Source organism: Crinia signifera, chromosome 5 (assembly GCF_055691185.1).
Source record: "Crinia signifera chromosome 5, ASM5569118v1, whole genome shotgun sequence".
NCBI classification, from domain to species: Eukaryota; Metazoa; Chordata; class Amphibia; order Anura; family Myobatrachidae; genus Crinia; species Crinia signifera.
In genome coordinates this window covers 161,064,658-161,088,892 of record NC_139221.1, presented here as the reverse complement: position 1 = coordinate 161,088,892, position 24,235 = coordinate 161,064,658, and the positions used below count along the sequence as shown (strand labels likewise).

Below are 24,235 nucleotides of genomic sequence, written 5' to 3'. Positions count from 1 at the left end.
CCTCACCTGGAGCAGGAATATTTAGCTTTTTTTCTTTTAATGATATCATCAGTCATTGATCATCTGCTCTCGGAACATTTTTTATATGTAAGGATATTATGAAAAAGTAAAGAAGGAACATGAAATGCAAAGCAGACAGTAAGCCCCAGTGGCCTAATGGATAAGGCACTGGCCTCCTAAGCCAGGGATTGTGGGTTCAAGTCCAATCTGGGGTGTTTGTATTTATATCAACAATCTCAGCATTAGGGGTGGTTCTTTTAGCCTTGCTTCACCTGGATGCTGGATTTGCACAACAGTCCTGTTGAGTTGTGCTTGTTAATTGTTGCCACAGTAGCTACAAAATGACATTTATCATGATAACATTGTAGATTAGTGTCCTTAAAACTTTTTTCTATAATTGAGGACCAAGGTTTAAAGACTCATCTTGGATGCATATTCCTTTGTTGCTCATTAGTCTTCACAAAAAAATGATTCTTTTTTCAATGCTTGTGATTTTGTTCTTACAAGAAATCTCCATTTACCTCAACATTTCTGTAGAGTTTGTCTTGCAAATAAGTACCAGAGTGGCTGAAATATGACATTATCTAAGGCAATTGCTGATGGGAATCTTGAAGTCCTTTCTTGCATGTTGGAAGAATGGTATTTTTGATTTTATCATATTTCTTCTGCCACTCATCTTACTGTCATTGTAGAGGGTAGAGTTGCAACAAACAACATATTCTTTTAATCAGACTACAATAATGATATAATACTTTACATATTAAAATAGTGCATTATAAGACACATTAGTGTCAGTTTTCCTTATGCCACATTTTATATCTACTATCTTAACATCATTTTAGAAAAAATTAAATGAATTATTTTCCAATTTTGAGAAAATGATACAGTAAAACCTAGATATGAATTTTCTTAGCAAATTACACCTACGAATACATAAATCTAGCCAATAACACCAATGCGCGATACGAATCATTTCTTTATGCTGAGCATTTAACTTCTATCAAGTACCTTATTGAAGTATTGAATGCAGTAAAATAGTGGAATTCAAAAAGAAATTAAATCAAGATGGGGAGACAGAGACAATAAGTGTATTGACATTTTTAACTGATGGTAAAATATATCAGTGAAAGGCCAAATTTTCAGGGCATACTGTGTGCTCCAGTGGCGCAATCGGTCAGCGCGCGGTACTTATAAGACAGTATCTGTTGAGCAATGCCTAGGTTGTGATTTCAAGCCTCACCTGGAGCAGGAATATTTCGCTTTTTTTTCTTTTAATGATATCATCAGTCATTGATCATCTGATCTCGGAATTTTTTTTATATGTAAGGATATTATGAAAAAGTAAAGCAAGAACATGAAATACAAAGCAGACAGTAAGCCCCAGTGGCCTAATGGATAAGGCACTGGCCTCCTAAGCCAGGGATTGTGGGTTCAAGTCCCATCTGGGGTGTTTGTATTTATATCAACTATCTCAGCATTAGGGGTGGTTCTTTTAGCCTTGCTTCACCTGGATGCTGGATTTGCACAACAGTCCTGTTGAGTTGTGCTTGTTAATTGTTGCCACAGTAGCTACAAAATGACATTTATCATGATAACATTGTGGATTAGTGTCCTTAAAAGGTTTTTCTATAATTGAGGACCAAGGTTTAAAGACCCATCTTGGATGCATATTCCTTTTTTGCTCATTAGTCTTCACAAAAAATGATTCTTTTTTCAATGCTTGTGATTTTGTTCTTACAAGAAATCTCCATTTACCTCAACATTTCTGTAGAGTTTGTCTTGCAAATAAGTACCAGAGTGGCTGAAATATGACATTATCTAAGGCAATTGCTGATGGGAATCTTGAAGTCCTTTCTTGCATGTTGGAATAATGGTATTTTTGATTTTATCATATTTCTTCTGCCACTCATCTTACTGTCATTGTAGATGGTAGAGTTGCAACAAACAACATATTCTTTTAATCAGACTACAATAATAATATACGACTTTACATATTAAAATAGTGCATTATAAGACACATTAGTGTCAGTTTTCCTTATGCCACATTCTATATCTACTATCTTAACATCATTTTAGAAAAAATTAAATGAATTATTTTCCAATTTTGAGAAAATGATACAGTAAAACCTGGATATGAATTTTCTTAGCAAATTACACCTACGAATACATAAATCTAGCCAATAACACCAATGCGCGATACAAATCATTTCTTTATGCTGAGCATTTAACTTCTATCAAGTACCTTATTGAAGTATTGAATGCAGTAAAATAGTGGAATTCAAAAAGAAATTAAATCAAGATGGGGAGACAGAGACAATAAGTGTATTGACATTTTTAACTGATGGTTAAAATATATCAGCGAAAGACCAAATTTTCAGGGCATACTGTGTGCTCCAGTGGCGCAATCGGTCAGCGCGCGGTACTTATAAGACAGTATCTGTTGAGCAATGCCGAGGTTGTGAGTTCAAGCCTGACCTGGAGCAGGAATATTTAGCTTTTTTTTCTTTTAATGATATCATCAGTCATTGATCATCTGCTCTCGGAACATTTTTTATATGTAAGGATATTATGAAAAAGTAAACCAAGAACATGAAATGCAAAGCAGACAGTAAGCCCCAGTGGCCTAATGGATAAGGCACTGGCCTCCTAAGCCAGGGATTGTGGGTTCAAGTCCAATCTGGGGTATTTGTATTTATATCAACCATCTCAGCATTAGGGGTGATTCTTTTAGCCTTGCTTCACCTGGATGCTGGATTTGCACAACAGTCCTGTTGAGTTGTGCTTGTTAATTGTTGCCACAGTAGCTACAAAATGACATTTATCATGATAACATTGTGGATTAGTGTCCCTAAAACGTTTTTCTATAATTGAGGACCAAGGTTTAAAGACCCATCTTGGATGCATATTCCTTTTTTGCTCATTAGTCTTCACAAAAAATGATTCTTTTTTCAATGCTTGTGATTTTGTTCTTACAAGAAATCTCCATTTACCTCAACATTTCTGTAGAGTTTGTCTTGCAAATAAGTACCAGAGTGGCTGAAATATGACATTATCTAAGGCAATTGCTGATGGGAATCTTGAAGTCCTTTCTTGCATGTTGGAAGAATGGTATTTTTGATTTTATCATATTTCTTCTGCCACTCATCTTACTGTCATTGTAGATGGTAGAGTTGCAACAAACAACATATTCTTTTAATCAGACTACAATAATGATATAAGACTTTACATATTAAAATAGTGCTTTATAAGACACATTAGTGTCAGTTTTCCTTATGCCACATTTTATATCTACTATCTTAACATCATTTTAGAAAAAATTAAATGAATTATTTTCCAATTTTGAAAAAATGATACAGTAAAACCTAGGTATGAATTTTCTTAGCAAATTACACCTACGAATACATAAATCTAGCCAATAACACCAATGCGCGATACAAATCATTTCTTTATGCTGAGCATTTAACTTCTATCAAGTACCTTATTGAAGTATTGAATGCAGTAAAATAGTGGAATTCAAAAAGAAATTAAATCAAGATGGGGAGACAGAGACAATAAGTGTATTGACATTTTTAACTGACGGTTAAAATATATCAGTGAAAGACCAAATTTTCAGGGCATACTGTGTGCTCCAGTGGCGCAATTGGTCAGCGCGCGGTACTTATAAGACAGTATTTGTTGAGCAATGCCGAGGTTGTGAGTTCAAGCCTGACCTGGAGCAGGAATATTTAGCTTTTTTTTCTTTTAATGATATCATCAGTCATTGATCATCTGCTCTCGGAACATTTTTTATATGTAAGGATATTATGAAAAAGTAAAGCAAGAACATGAAATGCAAAGCAGACAGTAAGCCCCAGTGGCCTAATGGATAAGGCACTGGCCTCCTAAGCCAGGGATTGTGGGTTCAAGTCCCATCTGTGGTGTTTGTATTTATATCAACCATCTCAGCATTAGGGGTGGTTCTTTTAGCCTTGCTTCACCTGGATGCTGGATTTGCACAACAGTCCTGTTGAGTTGTGCTTGTTAATTGTTGCCACAGTAGCCACAAAATGACATTTATCATGATAACATTGTGGATTAGTGTCCTTAAAACGTTTTTCTATAATTGAGGACCAAGGTTTAAAGACCCATCTTGGATGCATATTCGTTTGTTGCTCATTAGTCTTCACAAAAAATGATTCTTTTTTCAATGCTTGTGATTTTGTTCTTACAAGAAATCTCCATTTACCTCAACATTTCTGTAGAGTTTGTCTTGCAAATAAGTACCAGAGTGGCTGAAATATGACATTATCTAAGGCAATTGCTGATGGGAATCTTGAAGTCCTTTCTTGCATGTTGGAAGAATGGTTTTTTTGATTTTATCATATTTCTTCTGCCACTCATCTTACTGTCATTGTAGATGGTAGAGTTGCAACAAACAACATATTCTTTTAATCAGACTACAATAATGATATAAGACTTTACATATTAAAATAGTGCATTATAAGACACATTAGTGTCAGTTTTCCTTATGCCACATTTTATATCTACTATCTTAACATCATTTTAGAAAAAATTAAATGAATTATTTTCCAATTTTGAGAAAATGATACAGTAAAACCTAGAAATGAATTTTCTTAGCAAATTACACCTACAAATACATAAATCTAGCCAATAACACCAATGCGCGATACAAATCATTTCTTTATGCTGAGCATTTAACTTCTATCAAGTACCTTATTGAAGTATTGAATGCAGTAAAATAGTGGAATTCAAAAATAAATTAAATCAAGATGGGGAGACAGAGACAATAAGTGTATTGACATTTTTAACTGATGGTAAAATTTATCAGTGAAAGGCCATATTTTCAGGGCATACTGTGTGCTCTAGTGGCGCAATCGGTCAGCGCGCGGTACTTATAAGACAGTATCTGTTGAGCAATGCCGAGGTTGTGAGTTCAAGCCTCACCTGGAGCAGGAATATTTAGCTTTTTTTTCTTTTAATGATATCATCAGTCATTGATCATCTGCTCTCGTAACATTTTTTATATGTAAGGATATTATGAAAAAGTAAAGCAAGAACATGAAATGCATAGCAGACAGTAAGCCTCAGTGGCCTAATGGATAAGGCACTGGAATCCTAAGCCAGGGATTGTGGGTTCAAGTCCAATCTGGGGCGTTTGTATGTGTTTGGGTGTTTTATATCAACCATCTAAGCATTAGGGGTGGTTCTTTTAGCCTTGCTTCACCTGGATGCTGGATTTGCACAACAGTCCTGTTGAGTTGTGCTTGTTAATTGTTGCAACATTAGCTACAAAATGACATTTATCATGATAACATTGTGGATTAGTGTCCTTAAAAGGTTTTTCTATAATTGAGGACCAAGGTTTAAAGACCCATCTTGGATGCATATTCCTTTGTTGCTCATTAGTCTTCACAAAAAATTATAATTTTTTCAATGCTTGTGATTTTTTTCTTACAAGAAATCTCCATTTACCTCAACATTTCTGTAGAGTTTGTCTTGCAAATAAGTACCAGAGTGGCTGAAATATGACATTATCTAAGGCAATTGCTGATGGGAATCTTGAAGTCCTTTCTTGCATGTTGGAAGAATGGTATTTTTGATTTTATCATATTTCTTCTGCCACTCATCTTACTGTCATTGTAGATGGTAGAGTTGCAACAAACAACATATTCTTTTAATCAGACTACAATAATGATATAAGACTTTACATATTAAAATAGTGCATTATAAGACACATTAGTGTCAGTTTTCCTTATGCCACATTTTATATCTACTATCTTAACATCATTTTAGAAAAAATTAAATGAATTATTTTCCAATTTTGAGAAAATGATACAGTAAAACCTAGAAATGAATTTTCTTAGCAAATTACACCTACGAATACATAAATCTAGCCAATAACACCAATGCGCGATACAAATCATTTCTTTATGCTGAGCATTTAACTTCTATCAAGTACCTTATTGAAGTATTGAATGCAGTAAAATAGTGGAATTCAAAAATAAATTAAATCAAGATGGGGAGACAGAGACAATAAGTGTATTGACATTTTTAACTGATGGTAAAATTTATTAGTGAAAGGCCATATTTTCAGGGCATACTGTGTGCTCTAGTGGCGCAATCGGTCAGCGCGCGGTACTTATAAGACAGTATCTGTTGAGCAATACCGAGGTTGTGAGTTCAAGCCTCACCTGGAGCAGGAATATTTAGCTTTTTTTTCATTTAATGATATCATCAGTCATTGATCATCTGCTCTCGTAACATTTTTTATATGTAAGGATATTATGAAAAAGTAAACCATGAACATGAAATTCAAAGCAGACAGTAAGCCCCAGTTACCTAATGGATAAGGCACTGGCCTCCTAAGCCAGGGATTGTGGGTTCAAGTCCCATCTGGGGTGTTTGTATTTATATCAACCATCTCAGCATTAGGGGTGGTTCTTTTAGCCTTGCTTCACCTGGATGCTGGATTTGCACAACAGTCCTGTTGAGTTGTGCTTGTTAATTGTTGCCACAGTAGCTACAAAATGACATTTATCATGATAACATTGTGGATTAGTGTCCTTAAAACCTTTTTCTATAATTGAGGACCAACGTTTAAAGACCCATCTTGGATGCATATTCCTTTGTTGCTTATTAGTCTTCACAAAAAATGATTCTTTTTTCAATGCTTGTGATTTTGTTCTTACAAGAAATCTCCATTTACCTCAACATTTCTGTAGAATTTGTCTTGCAAATAAGTACCAGAGTGGCTGAAATATGACATTATCTAAGGCAATTGCTGATGGGAATCTTGAAGTCCTTTCTTGCATGTTGGAAGAATGGTATTTTTGATTTTATCATATTTCTTCTGCCACTCATCTTACTGTCATTGTAGATGGTATAGTTGCAACAAACAACATATTCTTTTAATCAGACTACAATAATGATATAAGACTTTACATATTAAAATAGTGCATTATAAGACACATTAATGTCATTTTTCCTTATGCCACATTCTATATCTACTATCTTAACATCATTTTAGAAAAAATTAAATGAATTATTTTCCAGTTTTGAGAAAATGATACAGTAAAACCTAGATATGAATTTTCTTAGCAAATTACACCTACGAATACATAAATCTAGCCAATAACACCAATGCGCGATACAAATCATTTCTTTATGCTGAGCATTTAACTTCTATCAAGTACCTTATTGAAGTATTGAATGCAGTAAAATAGTGGAATTCAAAAATAAATTAAATCAAGATGGGGAGACAGAGACAATAAGTGTATTGACATTTTTAACTGATGGTAAAATTTATTAGTAAAAGGCCATATTTTCAGGGCATACTGTGTGCTCTAGTGGCGCAATCGGTCAGCGCGTGGTACTTTTAAGACAGTATCTGTTGAGCAATGCCGAGGTTGTGAGTTCAAGCCTCACCTGGAGCAGGAATATTTAGCTTTTTTTTCTTTTAATGATATCATCAGTCATTGATCATCTGCTCTCGTAACATTTTTTATATGTAAGGATATTATGAAAAAGTAAAGCAAGAACATGAAATGCATAGCAGACAGTAAGCCTCAGTGGCCTAATGGATAAGGCACTGGAATCCTAAGCCAGGGATTGTGGGTTCAAGTCCCATCTGTGGTGTTTGTATTTATATCAACCATCTCAGCATTAGGGGTGGTTCTTTTAGCCTTGCTTCACCTGGATGCTGGATTTGCACAACAGTCCTGTTGAGTTGTGCTTGTTAATTGTTGCAACATTAGCTACAAAATGACATTTATCATGATAACATTGTGGATTAGTGTCCTTAAAAGGTTTTTCTATAATTGAGGACCAAGGTTTAAAGACCCATCTTGGATGCATATTCCTTTGTTGCTCATTAGTCTTCACAAAAAATTATAATTTTTTCAATGCTTGTGATTTTTTTCTTACAAGAAATCTCCATTTACCTAAGACAGTATCTGTTGAGCAATGCCGAGGTTGTGAGTTCAAGCCTCACCTGGAGCAGGAATATTTAGCTTTTTTTTCTTTTAATGATATCATCAGTCATTGATCATCTGCTCTCGGAACATTTTTTATATGTAAGGATATTATGAAAAAGTAAACCATGAACATGAAATTCAAAGCAGACAGTAAGCCCCAGTTACCTAATGGATAAGGCACTGGCCTCCTAAGCCAGGGATTGTTGGTTCAAGTCCCATCTGGGGTGTTTGTATTTATATCAACCATCTCAGCATTAGGGGTGGTTCTTTTAGCCTTGCTTCACCTGGATGCTGGATTTGCACAACAGTCCTGTTGAGTTGTGCTTGTTAATTGTTGCCACAGTAGCTACAAAATGACATTTATCATGATAACATTGTGGATTAGTGTCCTTAAAACCTTTTTCTATAATTGAGGACCAACGTTTAAAGACCCATCTTGGATGCATATTCCTTTGTTGCTTATTAGTCTTCACAAAAAATGATTCTTTTTTCAATGCTTGTGATTTTGTTCTTACAAGAAATCTCCATTTACCTCAACATTTCTGTAGAATTTGTCTTGCAAATAAGTACCAGAGTGGCTGAAATATGACATTATCTAAGGCAATTGCTGATGGGAATCTTGAAGTCCTTTCTTGCATGTTGGAAGAATGGTATTTTTGATTTTATCATATTTCTTCTGCCACTCATCTTACTGTCATTGTAGATGGTATAGTTGCAACAAACAACATATTCTTTTAATCAGACTACAATAATGATATAAGACTTTACATATTAAAATAGTGCATTATAAGACACATTAATGTCATTTTTCCTTATGCCACATTCTATATCTACTATCTTAACATCATTTTAGAAAAAATTAAATGAATTATTTTCCAGTTTTGAGAAAATGATACAGTAAAACCTAGATATGAATTTTCTTAGCAAATTACACCTACGAATACATAAATCTAGCCAATAACACCAATGCGCGATACAAATCATTTCTTTATGCTGAGCATTTAACTTCTATCAAGTACCTTATTGAAGTATTGAATGCAGTAAAATAGTGGAATTCAAAAATAAATTAAATCAAGATGGGGAGACAGAGACAATAAGTGTATTGACATTTTTAACTGATGGTAAAATTTATTAGTGAAAGGCCATATTTTCAGGGCATACTGTGTGCTCTAGTGGCGCAATCGGTCAGCGCGCGGTACTTATAAGACAGTATCTGTTGAGCAATACCGAGGTTGTGAGTTCAAGCCTCACCTGGAGCAGGAATATTTAGCTTTTTTTTCTTTTAATGATATCATCAGTCATTGATCATCTGCTCTCGTAACATTTTTTATATGTAAGGATATTATGAAAAAGTAAAGCAAGAACATGAAATGCATAGCAGACAGTAAGCCTCAGTGGCCTAATGGATAAGGCCCTGGAATCCTAAGCCAGGGATTGTGGGTTCAAGTCCCATCTGTGGTGTTTGTATTTATATCAACCATCTCAGCATTAGGGGTGGTTCTTTTAGCCTTGCTTCACCTGGATGCTGGATTTGCACAACAGTCCTGTTGAGTTGTGCTTGTTAATTGTTGCAACATTAGCTACAAAATGACATTTATCATGATAACATTGTGGATTAGTGTCCTTAAAAGGTTTTTCTATAATTGAGGACCAAGGTTTAAAGACCCATCTTGGATGCATATTCCTTTGTTGCTCATTAGTCTTCACAAAAAATTATAATTTTTTCAATGCTTGTGATTTTTTTCTTACAAGAAATCTCCATTTACCTCAACATTTCTGTAGAGTTTGTCTTGCAAATAAGTACCAGAGTGGCTGAAATATGACATTATCTAAGGCAATTGCTGATGGGAATCTTGAAGTCCTTTCTTGCATGTTGGAAGAATGGTATTTTTGATTTTATCATATTTTTTCTGCCACTCATCTTACTGTCATTGTAGATGGTAGAGTTGCAACAAACAACATATTCTTTTAATCAGACTACAATAATGATATAAGACTTTACATATTAAAATAGTGCATTATAAGACACATTAGTGTCAGTTTTCCTTATGCCACATTTTATATCTACTATCTTAACATCATTTTAGAAAAAATTAAATGAATTATTTTCCAATTTTGAGAAAATGATACAGTAAAACCTAGAAATGAATTTTCTTAGCAAATTACACCTACGAATACATAAATCTAGCCAATAACACCAATGCGCGATACAAATCATTTCTTTATGCTGAGCATTTAACTTCTATCAAGTACCTTATTGAAGTATTGAATGCAGTAAAATAGTGGAATTCAAAAATAAATTAAATCAAGATGGGGAGACAGAGACAATAAGTGTATTGACATTTTTAACTGATGGTAAAATTTATTAGTGAAAGGCCATATTTTCAGGGCATACTGTGTGCTCTAGTGGCGCAATCGGTCAGCGCGCGGTACTTATAAGACAGTATCTGTTGAGCAATGCCGAGGTTGTGAGTTCAAGCCTCACCTGGAGCAGGAATATTTAGCTTTTTTTTCATTTAATGATATCATCAGTCATTGATCATCTGCTCTCGTAACATTTTTTATATGTAAGGATATTATGAAAAAGTAAACCATGAACATGAAATTCAAAGCAGACAGTAAGCCCCAGTTACCTAATGGATAAGGCACTGGCCTCCTAAGCCAGGGATTGTGGGTTCAAGTCCCATCTGGGGTGTTTGTATTTATATCAACCATCTCAGCATTAGGGGTGGTTCTTTTAGCCTTGCTTCACCTGGATGCTGGATTTGCACAACAGTCCTGTTGAGTTGTGCTTGTTAATTGTTGCCACAGTAGCTACAAAATGACATTTATCATGATAACATTGTGGATTAGTGTCCTTAAAACCTTTTTCTATAATTGAGGACCAACGTTTAAAGACCCATCTTGGATGCATATTCCTTTGTTGCTTATTAGTCTTCACAAAAAATGATTCTTTTTTCAATGCTTGTGATTTTGTTCTTACAAGAAATCTCCATTTACCTCAACATTTCTGTAGAATTTGTCTTGCAAATAAGTACCAGAGTGGCTGAAATATGACATTATCTAAGGCAATTGCTGATGGGAATCTTGAAGTCCTTTCTTGCATGTTGGAAGAATGGTATTTTTGATTTTATCATATTTCTTCTGCCACTCATCTTACTGTCATTGTAGATGGTATAGTTGCAACAAACAACATATTCTTTTAATCAGACTACAATAATGATATAAGACTTTACATATTAAAATAGTGCATTATAAGACACATTAATGTCATTTTTCCTTATGCCACATTCTATATCTACTATCTTAACATCATTTTAGAAAAAATTAAATGAATTATTTTCCAGTTTTGAGAAAATGATACAGTAAAACCTAGATATGAATTTTCTTAGCAAATTACACCTACGAATACATAAATCTAGCCAATAACACCAATGCGCGATACAAATCATTTCTTTATGCTGAGCATTTAACTTCTATCAAGTACCTTATTGAAGTATTGAATGCAGTAAAATAGTGGAATTCAAAAATAAATTAAATCAAGATGGGGAGACAGAGACAATAAGTGTATTGACATTTTTAACTGATGGTAAAATTTATTAGTGAAAGGCCATATTTTCAGGGCATACTGTGTGCTCTAGTGGCGCAATCGGTCAGCGCGCGGTACTTTTAAGACAGTATCTGTTGAGCAATGCCGAGGTTGTGAGTTCAAGCCTCACCTGGAGCAGGAATATTTAGCTTTTTTTTCTTTTAATGATATCATCAGTCATTGATCATCTGCTCTCGTAACATTTTTTATATGTAAGGATATTATGAAAAAGTAAAGCAAGAACATGAAATGCATAGCAGACAGTAAGCCTCAGTGGCCTAATGGATAAGGCACTGGAATCCTAAGCCAGGGATTGTGGGTTCAAGTCCCATCTGTGGTGTTTGTATTTATATCAACCATCTCAGCATTAGGGGTGGTTCTTTTAGCCTTGCTTCACCTGGATGCTGGATTTGCACAACAGTCCTGTTGAGTTGTGCTTGTTAATTGTTGCAACATTAGCTACAAAATGACATTTATCATGATAACATTGTGGATTAGTGTCCTTAAAAGGTTTTTCTATAATTGAGGACCAAGGTTTAAAGACCCATCTTGGATGCATATTCCTTTGTTGCTCATTAGTCTTCACAAAAAATTATAATTTTTTCAATGCTTGTGATTTTTTTCTTACAAGAAATCTCCATTTACCTCAACATTTCTGTAGAGTTTGTCTTGCAAATAAGTACCAGAGTGGCTGAAATATGACATTATCTAAGGCAATTGCTGATGGGAATCTTGAAGTCCTTTCTTGCATGTTGGAAGAATGGTATTTTTGATTTTATCATATTTCTTCTGCCACTCATCTTACTGTCATTGTAGATGGTAGAGTTGCAACAAACAACATATTCTTTTAATCAGACTACAATAATGATATAAGACTTTACATATTAAAATAGTGCTTTATAAGACACATTAGTGTCAGTTTTCCTTATGCCACATTTTATATCTACTATCTTAACATCATTTTAGAAAAAATTAAATGAATTATTTTCCAATTTTGAGAAAATGATACAGTAAAACCTAGAAATGAATTTTCTTAGCAAATTACACCTACGAATACATAAATCTAGCCAATAACACCAATGCGCGATACAAATCATTTCTTTATGCTGAGCATTTAACTTCTATCAAGTACCTTATTGAAGTATTGAATGCAGTAAAATAGTGGAATTCAAAAATAAATTAAATCAAGATGGGGAGACAGAGACAATAAGTGTATTGACATTTTTAACTGATGGTAAAATTTATTAGTGAAAGGCCATATTTTCAGGGCATACTGTGTGCTCTAGTGGCGCAATCGGTCAGCGCGCGGTACTTATAAGACAGTATCTGTTGAGCAATGCCGAGGTTGTGAGTTCAAGCCTCACCTGGAGCAGGAATATTTAGCTTTTTTTTCATTTAATGATATCATCAGTCATTGATCATCTGCTCTCGTAACATTTTTTATATGTAAGGATATTATGAAAAAGTAAAGCAAGAACATGAAATGCATAGCAGACAGTAAGCCTTAGTGGCCTAATGGATAAGGCACTGGAATCCTAAGCCAGGGATTGTGGGTTCAAGTCCAATCTGGGGCGTTTGTATGTGTTTGGGTGTTTTATATCAACCATCTAAGCATTAGGGGTGGTTCTTTTAGCCTTGCTTCACCTGGATGCTGGATTTGCACAACAGTCCTGTTGAGTTGTGCTTGTTAATTGTTGCAACATTAGCTACAAAATGACATTTATCATGATAACATTGTGGATTAGTGTCCTTAAAAGGTTTTTCTATAATTGAGGACCAAGGTTTAAAGACCCATCTTGGATGCATATTCCTTTGTTGCTCATTAGTCTTCACAAAAAATTATAATTTTTTCAATGCTTGTGATTTTTTTCTTACAAGAAATCTCCATTTACCTCAACATTTCTGTAGAGTTTGTCTTGCAAATAAGTACCAGAGTGGCTGAAATATGACATTATCTAAGGCAATTGCTGATGGGAATCTTGAAGTCCTTTCTTGCATGTTGGAAGAATGGTATTTTTGATTTTATCATATTTCTTCTGCCACTCATCTTACTGTCATTGTAGATGGTAGAGTTGCAACAAACAACATATTCTTTTAATCAGACTACAATAATGATATAAGACTTTACATATTAAAATAGTGCATTATAAGACACATTAGTGTCAGTTTTCCTTATGCCACATTTTATATCTACTATCTTAACATCATTTTAGAAAAAATTAAATGAATTATTTTTCAATTTTGAGAAAATGATACAGTAAAACCTAGAAATGAATTTTCTTAGCAAATTACACCTACGAATACATAAATCTAGCCAATAACACCAATGCGCGATACAAATCATTTCTTTATGCTGAGCATTTAACTTCTATCACGTACCTTATTGAAGTATTGAATGCAGTAACATAGTGGAATTCAAAAAGAAATTAAATCAAGATGGGGAGACAGAGACAATAAGTGTATTGACATTTTTAAGTGATGGTAAAATATATCAGTGAAAGGCCAAATCTTCAGGGCATACTGTGTGCTCCAGTAGCGCAATCGGTCAGCGCGCGGTACTTATAAGACAGTATCTGTTGAGCAATGCCGAGGTTGTGAGTTCAAGCCTCACCTGGAGCAGGAATATTTAGCTTTTTTTTCTTTTAATGATATCATCAGTCATTGATCATCTGCTCTCGGAACATTTTTTATATGTAAGGATATTATGAAAAAGTAAACCATGAACATGAAATTCAAAGCAGACAGTAAGCCCCAGTTACCTAATGGATAAGGCACTGGCCTCCTAAGCCAGGGATTGTGGGTTCAAGTCCCATCTGGGGTGTTTGTATTTATATCAACCATCTCAGCATTAGGGGTGGTTCTTTTAGCCTTGCTTCACCTGGATGCTGGATTTGCACAACAGTCCTGTTGAGTTGTGCTTGTTAATTGTTGCCACAGTAGCTACAAAATGACATTTATCATGATAACATTGTGGATTAGTGTCCTTAAAACCTTTTTCTATAATTGAGGACCAACGTTTAAAGACCCATCTTGGATGCATATTCCTTTGTTGCTTATTAGTCTTCACAAAAAATGATTCTTTTTTCAATGCTTGTGATTTTGTTCTTACAAGAAATCTCCATTTACCTCAACATTTCTGTAGAATTTGTCTTGCAAATAAGTACCAGAGTGGCTGAAATATGACATTATCTAAGGCAATTGCTGATGGGAATCTTGAAGTCCTTTCTTGCATGTTGGAAGAATGGTATTTTTGATTTTATCATATTTCTTCTGCCACTCATCTTACTGTCATTGTAGATGGTATAGTTGCAACAAACAACATATTCTTTTAATCAGACTACAATAATGATATAAGACTTTACATATTAAAATAGTGCATTATAAGACACATTAATGTCATTTTTCCTTATGCCACATTCTATATCTACTATCTTAACATCATTTTAGAAAAAATTAAATGAATTATTTTCCAGTTTTGAGAAAATGATACAGTAAAACCTAGATATGAATTTTCTTAGCAAATTACACCTACGAATACATAAATCTAGCCAATAACACCAATGCGCGATACAAATCATTTCTTTATGCTGAGCATTTAACTTCTATCAAGTACCTTATTGAAGTATTGAATGCAGTAAAATAGTGGAATTCAAAAATAAATTAAATCAAGATGGGGAGACAGAGACAATAAGTGTATTGACATTTTTAACTGATGGTAAAATTTATTAGTGAAAGGCCATATTTTCAGGGCATACTGTGTGCTCTAGTGGCGCAATCGGTCAGCGCGCGGTACTTTTAAGACAGTATCTGTTGAGCAATGCCGAGGTTGTGAGTTCAAGCCTCACCTGGAGCAGGAATATTTAGCTTTTTTTTCTTTTAATGATATCATCAGTCATTGATCATCTGCTCTCGTAACATTTTTTATATGTAAGGATATTATGAAAAAGTAAAGCAAGAACATGAAATGCATAGCAGACAGTAAGCCTCAGTGGCCTAATGGATAAGGCACTGGAATCCTAAGCCAGGGATTGTGGGTTCAAGTCCCATCTGTGGTGTTTGTATTTATATCAACCATCTCAGCATTAGGGGTGGTTCTTTTAGCCTTGCTTCACCTGGATGCTGGATTTGCACAACAGTCCTGTTGAGTTGTGCTTGTTAATTGTTGCAACATTAGCTACAAAATGACATTTATCATGATAACATTGTGGATTAGTGTCCTTAAAAGGTTTTTCTATAATTGAGGACCAAGGTTTAAAGACCCATCTTGGATGCATATTCCTTTGTTGCTCATTAGTCTTCACAAAAAATTATAATTTTTTCAATGCTTGTGATTTTTTTCTTACAAGAAATCTCCATTTACCTCAACATTTCTGTAGAGTTTGTCTTGCAAATAAGTACCAGAGTGGCTGAAATATGACATTATCTAAGGCAATTGCTGATGGGAATCTTGAAGTCCTTTCTTGCATGTTGGAAGAATGGTATTTTTGATTTTATCATATTTCTTCTGCCACTCATCTTACTGTCATTGTAGATGGTAGAGTTGCAACAAACAACATATTCTTTTAATCAGACTACAATAATGATATAAGACTTTACATATTAAAATAGTGCATTATAAGACACATTAGTGTCAGTTTTCCTTATGCCACATTTTATATCTACTATCTTAACATCATTTTAGAAAAAATTAAATGAATTATTTTCCAATTTTGAGAAAATGATACAGTAAAACCTAGAAATGAATTTTCTTAGCAAATTACACCTACGAATACATAAATCTAGCCAATAACACCAATGCGCGATACAAATCATTTCTTTATGCTGAGCATTTAACTTCTATCACGTACCTTATTGAAGTATTGAATGCAGTAACATAGTGGAATTCAAAAAGAAATTAAATCAAGATGGGGAGACAGAGACAATAAGTGTATTGACATTTTTAAGTGATGGTAAAATATATCAGTGAAAGGCCAAATTTTCAGGGCATACTGTGTGCTCCAGTGGCGCAATCGGTCAGCGCGTGGTACTTATAAGACAGTATCTGTTGAGCAATGCCGAGGTTGTGAGTTCAAGCCTCACCTGGAGCAGGAATATTTAGCTTTTTTTTCTTTTAATGATATCATCAGTCATTGATCATCTGCTCTCGGAACATTTTTTATATGAAAGGATATTATGAAAAAGTAAACCATGAACATGAAATTCAAAGCAGACAGTAAGCCCCAGTTACCTAATGGATAAGGCACTGGCCTCCTAAGCCAGGGATTGTGGGTTCAAGTCCCATCTGGGGTGTTTGTATTTATATCAACCATCTCAGCATTAGGGGTGGTTCTTTTAGCCTTGCTTCACCTGGATGCTGGATTTGCACAACAGTCCTGTTGAGTTGTGCTTGTTAATTGTTGCCACAGTAGCTACAAAATGACATTTATCATGATAACATTGTGGATTAGTGTCCTTAAAACCTTTTTCTATAATTGAGGACCAACGTTTAAAGACCCATCTTGGATGCATATTCCTTTGTTGCTTATTAGTCTTCACAAAAAATGATTCTTTTTTCAATGCTTGTGATTTTGTTCTTACAAGAAATCTCCATTTACCTCAACATTTCTGTAGAGTTTGTCTTGCAAATAAGTACCAGAGTGGCTGAAATATGACATTATCTAAGGCAATTGCTGATGGGAATCTTGAAGTCCTTTCTTGCATGTTGGAAGAATGGTATTTTTGATTTTATCATATTTCTTCTGCCACTCATCTTACTGTCATTGTAGATGGTATAGTTGCAACAAACAACATATTCTTTTAATCAGACTACAATAATGATATAAGACTTTACATATTAAAATAGTGCATTATAAGACACATTAGTGTCAGTTTTCCTTATGCCACATTTTATATCTACTATCTTAACATCATTTTAGAAAAAATTAAATGAATTATTTTCCAGTTTTGAGAAAATGATACAGTAAAACCTAGATATGAATTTTCTTAGCAAATTACACCTACGAATACATAAATCTAGCCAATAACACCAATGCGCGATACAAATCATTTCTTTATGCTGAGCATTTAACTTCTATCAAGTACCTTATTGAAGTATTGAATGCAGTAAAATAGTGGAATTCAAAAAGAAATTAAATCAAGATGGGAAGACAGAGACAATAAGTGTATTGACATTTTTAACTGATGGTAAAATTTATCAGTGAAAGGCCAAATTTTCAGGGCATACTGTGTGCTCCAGTGGCGCAATCGGTCAGCCCGCGGTACTTATAAGACAGTATCTGTTGAGCAATGCCGAGGTTCTGAGTTCAAGCCTCACCTGGAGCAGGAATATTTAGCTTTTTTTCTTTTAATGATATCATCAGTCATTGATCATCTGCTCTCGGAACATTTTTTATATGTAAAGATATTATGAAAAAGTAAAGTAAGAACATGAAATGCAAAGCAGACAGTAAGCCCCAGTGGCCTAATGGATAAGGCACTGGCCTCCTAAGCCAGGGATTGTAGGTTCAACTCCCATCTGTGGTGTTTGTATTTATATCAACCATCTCAGCATTAGGGGTGGTTCTTTTAGCCTTGCTTCACCTGGATGCTGGATTTGCACAACAGTCCTGTTGAGTTGTGCTTGTTAATTGTTGCCACAGTAGCTACAAAATGACATTTATCATGATAACATTGTGGATTAGTGTCCTTAAAACGTTTTTCTATAATTGAGGACCAAGGTTTAAAGACCCATCTTGGATGCATATTCCTTTGTTGCTTATTAGTCTTCACAAAAAATGATTCTTTTTTCAATGCTTGTGATTTTGTTCTTACAAGAAATCTCCATTTACCTCAACATTTCTGTAGTGTTTGTCTTGCAAATAAGTACCAGAGTGGCTGAAATATGACATTATCTAAGGCAATTGCTGATGGGAATCTTGAAGTCCTTTCTTGCATGTTGGAAGAATGGTATTTTTTATTTTATCATATTTCTTCTGCCACTCATCTTACTGTCATTGTAGATGGTAGAGTTGCAACAAACAACATATTATTTTAATCAGACTACAATAATGATATAAGACTTTACATATTAAAATAGTGCATTATAAGACACATTAGTGTCAGTTTTCCTTATGCCACATTCTATATCTACTATATTAACATCATTTTAGAAAAAAATTAAATGAATTATTTTCCAATTTTGAGAAAATGATACATTAAAACCTAGATATGAATTTTCTTAGCAAATTACACCTACGAATACATAAATCTAGCCAATAACACCAATGCGCGATACAAATCATTTCTTTTTGCTGAGCATTTAACTTCTATCAAGTACCTTATTGAAGTATTGAATGCAGTAAAATAGTGGAATTCAAAAATAAATTAAATCAAGATGGGGAGACAGAGACAATAAGTGTATTGACATTTTTAACTAATGGTAAAATTTATCAGTGAAAGGCCAAATTTTCAGGGCATACTTTGTGCTCCAGTGGCGCAATCGGTCAGCGCGCGCTACTTATAAGACAGTATCTGTTGAGCAATGCCGAGGTTGTGAGTTCAAGCCTCACCTGGAGCAGGGATATTTAGCTTTTTTTTCTTTTAATGATATCATCAGTCATTGATCATCTGCTCTCGGAACATTTTTTATATGTAAGGATATTATAAAAAAGTAAAGCAAGAACATGAAATACAAAGCAGACAGTAAGCCCCAGTGGCCTAATGGATAAGGCACTGGCCTCCTAAGCCAGGGATTGTGGGTTCAAGTCCCATCTGGGGTGTTTGTATTTATATCAACCATCTCAGCATTAGGGGTGGTTCTTTTAGCCTTGCTTCACCTGGATGCTGGATTTGCACAACAGTCCTGTTGAGTTGTGCTTGTTAATTGTCGCCACAGTAGCTACAAAATGACATTTATCATGATAACATTGTGAATTAGTGTCCTTAAAACGTTTTTCTATAATTGAGGACCAAGGTTTAAAGACCCATCTTGGATGCATATTCCTTTGTTGCTCATTAGTCTTCACAAAAAATGATTCTTTTTTCAATGCTTGTGATTTTGTTCTTACAAGAAATCTCCATTTACCTCAACATTTCTGTAGAGTTTGTCTTGCAAATAAGTACCAGAGTGGCTGAAATATGACATTATCTAAGGCAATTGCAGATGGGAATCTTGAAGTCCTTTCTTGCATGTTGGAAGAATGGTATTTTTGATTTTATCATATTTCTTCTGCCACTCATCTTACTGTCATTGCAGATGGTAGAGTTGCAACAAACAACATATTCTTTTAATCAGACTACAATAATGATATAAGACTTTACATATTAAAATAGTGCATTATAAGACACATTAGTGTCAGTTTTCCTTATGCCACATTCTATATCTACTATCTTAACATCATTTTAGAAAAAATTAAATGAATTCTTTTCCAATTTTGAGAAAATGATACAGTAAAACCTAGATATGAATTTTCTTAGCAAATTACACCTACGAATACATAAATCTAGCCAATAACACCAATGCGCGATACAAATAATTTCTTTATGCTGAGCATTTAACTTCTATCAAGTACCTTATTGAAGTATTGAATGCAGTAAAATAGTGGAATTCAAAAATAAATTAAATCAAGATGGGGAGACAGAGACAATTAGTGTATTGACATTTTTAACTGATGGTAAAATATATCAGTGAAAGGCCAAATTTTCAGGGCATACTGTGTGCTCCAGTGGCGCAATCGGTCAGCGCACGCTACTTATAAGACAGTATCTGTTGAGCAATGCCGAGGTTGTGAGTTCAAGCCTCACCTGGAGCAGGAATATTTAGCTTTTTTTTCTTTTAATTATATCATCAGTCATTGATCATCTGCTCTCGGAACATTTTTTATATGTAAGGATTTTATGAAAAAGTAAAGCAAGAACATGAAATGCAAAGCAGACAGTAAGCCCCAGTGGCCTAATGTATAAGGCACTGGCCTCCTAAGCCAGGGATTGTGGGTTCAAGTCCCATCTGGGGTGTTTGTATTTATATCAACCATCTCAGCATTAGGGGTGGTTCTTTTAGCCTTGCTTCACCTGGATGCTGGATTTGCACAACAGTCCTGTTGAGTTGTGCTTGTTAATTGTTGCCACATTAGCTACAAAATGACATTTATCATGATAACATTGTGGATTAGTGTCCTTAAAACGTTTTTCTATAATTGAGGACCAAGGTTTAAAGACCCACCTTGGATGCATATTCCTTTGTTGCTCATTAGTCTTCACAAAAAATTATTCTTTTTTCAATGCTTGTGATTTTGTTCTTACAAGAAATCTCCATTTACCTCAACATTTCTGTAGAGTTTGTCTTGCAAATAAGTACCAGAGTGGCTGAAATATGACATTATCTAAGGCAATTGCTGATGGGAATCTTGAAGTCCTTTCTTGCATGTTGGAAGAATGGTATTTTTGATTTTATCATATTTCTTCTGCCACTCATCTTACTGTCATTGTAGATGGTAGAGTTGCAACAAACAACATATTCTTTTAATCAGATTACAATAATGATATAAGACTTTACATATTAAAATAGTGCATTATAAGACACATTAGTGTCAGTTTTCCTTATGCCACATTCTATATCTACTATCTTAACATCATTTTAGAAAAAATTAAATGAATTATTTTCCAATTTTGAGAAAATGATACAGTAAAACCTAGATATGAATTTTCTTAGCAAATTACACCTACGAATACATAAATCTAGCCAATAACACCAATGCGCGATACAAATCATTTCTTTTTGCTGAGCATTTAACTTCTATCAAATACCTTATTGAAGTATTGAATGCAGTAAAATAGTGGAATTCAAAAATAAATTAAATCAAGAGGGGGAGACAGAGACAATAAGTGTATTGACATTTTTAACTGATGGTAAAATATATCAGTGAAAGGCCAAATTTTCAGGGCATACTGTGTGCTCCAGTGGCGCAATCGGTCAGCGCGTGCTACTTACAAGACAGTATCTGTTGAGCAATGCCGAGGTTGTGAATTCAAGCCTCACCTGGAGCAGGAATATTTAGCTTTTTTTTCTTTTAATGATATCATCAGTCATTGATCATCTGCTCTCGGAACATTTTTTATATGTAAGGATATTATGAAAAAGTAAAGCAAGAACATGAAATGCAAAGCAGAGAGTAAGCCCCAGTGGCCTAATGGATAAGGCACTGGCCTCCTAAGCCAGGGGTTGTGGGTTCAAGTCCCATCTGGGGTGTTTGTATTTATATCAACCATCTCAGCATTAGGGGTGGTTCTTTTAGCCTTGCTTCACCTGGATGCTGGATTTGCACAACAGTCCTGTTGAGCTGTGCTTGTTAATTGTTGCCACAGTAGCTACAAAATGACATTTATCATGATAACATTGTGGATTAGTGTCCTTAAAACGTTTATCTATAATTGAGGACCAAGGTTTAAAGACCCACCTTGGATGCATATTCCTTTGTTGCTCATTAGTCTTCACAAAAAATGATTCTTTTTTCAATGCTTGTGATTTTGTTCTTACAAGAAATCTCCATTTACCTCAACATTTCTGTAGAGTTTGTCTTGCAAATAAGTACCAGAGTGGCTGAAATATGACATTATCTAAGGCAATTGCTGATGGGAATCTTGAAGTCCTTTCTTGCATGTTGGAAGAATGGTATTTTTGATTTTATCATATTTCTTCTGCCACTCATCTTACTGTCATTGTAGATGGTAGAGTTGCAACAAACAACATATTCTTTTAATCAGACTACAATAATGATATAAGACTTTACATATTAAAATAGTGCATTATAAGACACATTAGTGTCAGTTTTCCTTATGCCACATTTTATATCTACTATCTTAACATCATTTTAGAAAAAATTAAATGAATTATTTTCCAATTTTGAGAAAATGATACAGTAAAACCTAGATATGAATTTTCTTAGCAAATTACACCTACGAATACATAAATCTAGCCAATAACACCAATGCGAGATACAAATCATTTCTTTATGCTGAGCATTTAACTTCTATCAAGTACCTTATTGAAGTATTGAATGCAGTAAAATAGTGGAATTTAAAAAGAAATTAAATCAAGATGGGGAGAAAGAGACAATAAGTGTATTGACATTTTTAACTGATGGTAAAATATATCAGTGAAAGGCCAAATTTTCAAGGCATACTGTGTGCTCCAGTGGCGCAATCGGTCAGCGCGCGGTACTTATAAGACAGTATCTGTTGAGCAATGCCGAGGTTTTAAGTTCAAACCTCACCTGGAGCAGGAATATTTAGCTTTTTTTTCTTTTAATGATATCATCAGTCATTGATCATCTGCTCTCGGAACATTTTTTATATGTAAGGATATTATAAAAAAGTAAAGCAAGAACATGAAATGCAAAGCAAACAGTAAGCCCCAGTGGCCTAATGGATAAGGCACTGGCCTCCTAAGCCAGGGGTTGTGGGTTCAAGTCCCATCTGTGGTGTTTGTATTTATATCAACCATCTCAGCATTAGGGGTGGTTCTTTTAGCCTTGCTTCACCTGGATGCTGGATTTGCACAACAGTCCTGTTGAGTTGTGCTTGTTAATTGTTGCCACAGTAGCTACAAAATGACATTTATCATGATAACATTGTGGATTAGTGTCCTTAAAACTTTTTTCTATAATTGAGGACCAAGGTTTAAAGACCCATCTTGGATGCATATTCCTTTGTTGCTCATTAGTCTTCACAAAAAATGATTCTTTTTTTAATGCTTGTGATTTTGTTCTTACAAGAAATCTCCATTTACCTCAACATTTCTGTAGAGTTTGTCTTGCAAATAAGTACCAGAGTTGCTGAAATATGACATTATCTAAGGCAATTGCTGATGGGAATCTTGAAGTCCTTTCTTGCATGTTGGAAGAATGGTATTTTTGATTTTATCATATTTCTTCTGCCACTCATCTTACTGTCATTGTAGATGGTAGAGTTGCAACAAACAACATATTCTTTTAATCAGACTACAATAATGATATAAGACTTTACATATTAAAATAGTGCATTATAAGACACATTAGTGTCAGTTTTCCTTATGCCACATTCTATATCTACTATCTTAACATCATTTTAGAAAAAATTAAATGAATTATTTTCCAATTTTGAGAAAATGATACAGTAAAACCTAGATATGAATTTTCTTAGCAAATTACACCTACGAATACATAAATCTAGCCAATAACACCAATGCGCGATACAAATCATTTCTTTATGCTGAGCATTTAACTTCTATCAAGTACCTTATTGAAGTATTGAATGCAGTAAAATAGTGGAATTCAAAAAGAAATTAAATCAAGATGGGGAGACAGAGACAATAAGTGTATTGACATTTTTAACTGATGGTAAAATATATCAGTGAATGGCCAAATTTTCAGGGCATACTGTGTGCTCCAGTGGCGCAATCGGTCAGCGCGCGGTACTTATAAGACAGTATCTGTTGAGCAATGCCGAGGTTGTGAGTTCAAGCCTCACCTGGAGCAGGAATATTTAGCTTTTTTTTCTTTTAATGATATCATCAGTCATTGATCATCTGCTCTCAGAACATTTTTTATATGTAAGGCTATTATGAAAAAGTAAACCAAGAACATGAAATTCAAAGCAGACAGTAAGCCCCAGTGGCCTAATGGATAAGGCACTGGCCACCTAAGCCAAGGATTGTGGG

At 34.5% G+C, this 24,235-nt stretch overlaps 21 non-coding genes across 21 annotated transcripts; all 21 read left to right on the top strand.

The window, feature by feature from the left end:
* Positions 1–142: 142 nt before the first annotated feature.
* Positions 143–215, top strand: TRNAR-CCU (transfer RNA arginine (anticodon CCU)). The gene has a single exon. It is a non-coding gene; the product is annotated as a tRNA-Arg (tRNA).
* Positions 216–1,377: 1,162 nt separating this feature from the next.
* TRNAR-CCU (transfer RNA arginine (anticodon CCU)) lies at positions 1,378–1,450 on the top strand. Its single transcript has one exon. It is a non-coding gene; the product is annotated as a tRNA-Arg (tRNA).
* A 940-nt stretch (positions 1,451–2,390) lies between these two features.
* Positions 2,391–2,483, top strand: TRNAI-UAU (transfer RNA isoleucine (anticodon UAU)). The gene is given in 2 exon segments: positions 2,391–2,428; positions 2,448–2,483. It is a non-coding gene; the product is annotated as a tRNA-Ile (tRNA).
* A 129-nt stretch (positions 2,484–2,612) lies between these two features.
* Positions 2,613–2,685, top strand: TRNAR-CCU (transfer RNA arginine (anticodon CCU)). The gene has a single exon. It is a non-coding gene; the product is annotated as a tRNA-Arg (tRNA).
* A 940-nt stretch (positions 2,686–3,625) lies between these two features.
* TRNAI-UAU (transfer RNA isoleucine (anticodon UAU)) lies at positions 3,626–3,718 on the top strand. The gene is given in 2 exon segments: positions 3,626–3,663; positions 3,683–3,718. It is a non-coding gene; the product is annotated as a tRNA-Ile (tRNA).
* Positions 3,719–3,847: 129 nt separating this feature from the next.
* On the top strand, positions 3,848–3,920 carry TRNAR-CCU (transfer RNA arginine (anticodon CCU)). The gene has a single exon. It is a non-coding gene; the product is annotated as a tRNA-Arg (tRNA).
* A 939-nt stretch (positions 3,921–4,859) lies between these two features.
* Positions 4,860–4,952, top strand: TRNAI-UAU (transfer RNA isoleucine (anticodon UAU)). The gene is given in 2 exon segments: positions 4,860–4,897; positions 4,917–4,952. It is a non-coding gene; the product is annotated as a tRNA-Ile (tRNA).
* Positions 4,953–6,106: 1,154 nt separating this feature from the next.
* On the top strand, positions 6,107–6,199 carry TRNAI-UAU (transfer RNA isoleucine (anticodon UAU)). Its single transcript is given in 2 exon segments — positions 6,107–6,144; positions 6,164–6,199. It is a non-coding gene; the product is annotated as a tRNA-Ile (tRNA).
* A 2,940-nt stretch (positions 6,200–9,139) lies between these two features.
* On the top strand, positions 9,140–9,232 carry TRNAI-UAU (transfer RNA isoleucine (anticodon UAU)). Its single transcript is given in 2 exon segments — positions 9,140–9,177; positions 9,197–9,232. It is a non-coding gene; the product is annotated as a tRNA-Ile (tRNA).
* Positions 9,233–10,373: 1,141 nt separating this feature from the next.
* TRNAI-UAU (transfer RNA isoleucine (anticodon UAU)) lies at positions 10,374–10,466 on the top strand. The gene is given in 2 exon segments: positions 10,374–10,411; positions 10,431–10,466. It is a non-coding gene; the product is annotated as a tRNA-Ile (tRNA).
* Positions 10,467–12,841: 2,375 nt separating this feature from the next.
* TRNAI-UAU (transfer RNA isoleucine (anticodon UAU)) lies at positions 12,842–12,934 on the top strand. The gene is given in 2 exon segments: positions 12,842–12,879; positions 12,899–12,934. It is a non-coding gene; the product is annotated as a tRNA-Ile (tRNA).
* A 1,154-nt stretch (positions 12,935–14,088) lies between these two features.
* TRNAI-UAU (transfer RNA isoleucine (anticodon UAU)) lies at positions 14,089–14,181 on the top strand. The gene is given in 2 exon segments: positions 14,089–14,126; positions 14,146–14,181. It is a non-coding gene; the product is annotated as a tRNA-Ile (tRNA).
* Positions 14,182–16,556: 2,375 nt separating this feature from the next.
* TRNAI-UAU (transfer RNA isoleucine (anticodon UAU)) lies at positions 16,557–16,649 on the top strand. The gene is given in 2 exon segments: positions 16,557–16,594; positions 16,614–16,649. It is a non-coding gene; the product is annotated as a tRNA-Ile (tRNA).
* A 1,141-nt stretch (positions 16,650–17,790) lies between these two features.
* TRNAI-UAU (transfer RNA isoleucine (anticodon UAU)) lies at positions 17,791–17,883 on the top strand. Its single transcript is given in 2 exon segments — positions 17,791–17,828; positions 17,848–17,883. It is a non-coding gene; the product is annotated as a tRNA-Ile (tRNA).
* A 1,141-nt stretch (positions 17,884–19,024) lies between these two features.
* On the top strand, positions 19,025–19,117 carry TRNAI-UAU (transfer RNA isoleucine (anticodon UAU)). The gene is given in 2 exon segments: positions 19,025–19,062; positions 19,082–19,117. It is a non-coding gene; the product is annotated as a tRNA-Ile (tRNA).
* Positions 19,118–19,246: 129 nt separating this feature from the next.
* Positions 19,247–19,319, top strand: TRNAR-CCU (transfer RNA arginine (anticodon CCU)). The gene has a single exon. It is a non-coding gene; the product is annotated as a tRNA-Arg (tRNA).
* A 939-nt stretch (positions 19,320–20,258) lies between these two features.
* TRNAI-UAU (transfer RNA isoleucine (anticodon UAU)) lies at positions 20,259–20,351 on the top strand. Its single transcript is given in 2 exon segments — positions 20,259–20,296; positions 20,316–20,351. It is a non-coding gene; the product is annotated as a tRNA-Ile (tRNA).
* A 129-nt stretch (positions 20,352–20,480) lies between these two features.
* Positions 20,481–20,553, top strand: TRNAR-CCU (transfer RNA arginine (anticodon CCU)). Its single transcript has one exon. It is a non-coding gene; the product is annotated as a tRNA-Arg (tRNA).
* Positions 20,554–21,714: 1,161 nt separating this feature from the next.
* TRNAR-CCU (transfer RNA arginine (anticodon CCU)) lies at positions 21,715–21,787 on the top strand. Its single transcript has one exon. It is a non-coding gene; the product is annotated as a tRNA-Arg (tRNA).
* Positions 21,788–22,948: 1,161 nt separating this feature from the next.
* On the top strand, positions 22,949–23,021 carry TRNAR-CCU (transfer RNA arginine (anticodon CCU)). Its single transcript has one exon. It is a non-coding gene; the product is annotated as a tRNA-Arg (tRNA).
* Positions 23,022–23,960: 939 nt separating this feature from the next.
* Positions 23,961–24,053, top strand: TRNAI-UAU (transfer RNA isoleucine (anticodon UAU)). Its single transcript is given in 2 exon segments — positions 23,961–23,998; positions 24,018–24,053. It is a non-coding gene; the product is annotated as a tRNA-Ile (tRNA).
* Positions 24,054–24,235: the final 182 nt, after the last annotated feature.